Genomic DNA, 1,318 nt, shown 5'->3' with positions numbered 1-1,318 from the left:
CCCCCCCCCTCCATATAATCTTTCACTTAATCACTTTTGTTCAGTCACGCATTGTTCTTGAAATAATTATCATTCTTTTGTAAGTCATGGGCATACATAATCAAATGGATATCAGAACAATGGCAGCTCTCATATTAACCACAACACTACATTCAGATATATTTCCATTATGTAAGTGTATTAACCCATGTGGAAATAATTAACAAATAAGAAAAAAAAATTATGTTTCTATATCAAACATACATATATTCAGTAAAAATAAAGTTCTCATAAGCTAATATTAGTGGATGCACTAAACTGAACTGAGCAAGATGGTAAAATAATAGATTTTGAAGATATAGACTGCATTTTGGAGGAAAAAACACAGGTGAGTCACTACTGTGCATTTTACATTTTAGGCCAAAAAGGATGGGAGAGCACAGCATTTTATTCTTTCTATGAGTTAAGGAGATGCGAGTCAGAACAATAGATTTTTTCATATCGAGATTTAAGTCCATGTCAAAATTGTAATCATAAATGGCATCCACCCTTGCATCTTAATGGTGCTGAAGTTACAACTGTTCCTTAGAAAGGGAAGAGGATGTTTGACAGTAAGTTGAAACAAGTCCAGTGCATATCAATACCAGAGTGGCAGAAAAGGTGTACATGAGATGCATTTGTAAAAAGATGGAATAATTAGTTAGATACAACTAATAAGCCCCTATATGAAATTGATAATTATATAGATTTTCAAGCTAGGAAATCACTTTCCATGTGCATGCAAGAAACAATGCTCAAAGTAGACCCAATTCCATAACCACATTGTTCCTTCTTTATACTGCTTGAATATCCTGTTCTGTTTAATATTTTGTAAAGTTACACCAAGAAAAGTAATAATGGTAATGATGCTATAAGGGAAATATGCAAACCTAAGTTTGTTGAATTGTGGACTAACATCTTTTAAGCATCCAATCTAAAGTTTGGAGAATGGAAAAGATCAATGTACTAGTTTGTTATAATGAATGCTGCGATTGAGGATATACATAATAAAATGAGCAAGTATTGTATATGGTAATAATAAAAAACAAATTTTACGTAAATTATTATGGTTATAGGCATTACGTAAATTGAATCTCCTCATTAGTGAAATTTTGATATAATATATGACATTACTCAACAGCTAAATTTCATTTTAATGTATTTTAAGGAGTGAACTTTCATGTATGCATAATTTTGTAAGAAATGCATAAAATCTGCCAACTTATATATTTTCTTTTCAGAATAGTTGTGCAAGAAATTCCATTTTTAGGTTTCATTGCTATATAATTGTTTTGTAATT

At 30.6% G+C, this 1,318-nt stretch overlaps 1 protein-coding gene across 1 annotated transcript in view; it reads left to right on the top strand.

Annotated features, from left to right (window-relative positions):
* The window catches only part of LOC119586176 (leucine-rich repeat-containing protein 47-like), a gene marked incomplete in the record, with an annotated part of 6,621 nt that overhangs the window by 4,794 nt on the left and 509 nt on the right, over positions 1–1,318 (top strand). Inside the window, 1 exon segment of the mRNA XM_037934878.1 lies at positions 1–1,318.

This window comes from Penaeus monodon, chromosome 21, assembly GCF_015228065.2.
Source record: "Penaeus monodon isolate SGIC_2016 chromosome 21, NSTDA_Pmon_1, whole genome shotgun sequence".
NCBI lineage: Eukaryota > Metazoa > Arthropoda > Malacostraca > Decapoda > Penaeidae > Penaeus > Penaeus monodon.
This window is presented reverse-complemented; position numbering and strand designations above follow the sequence as displayed.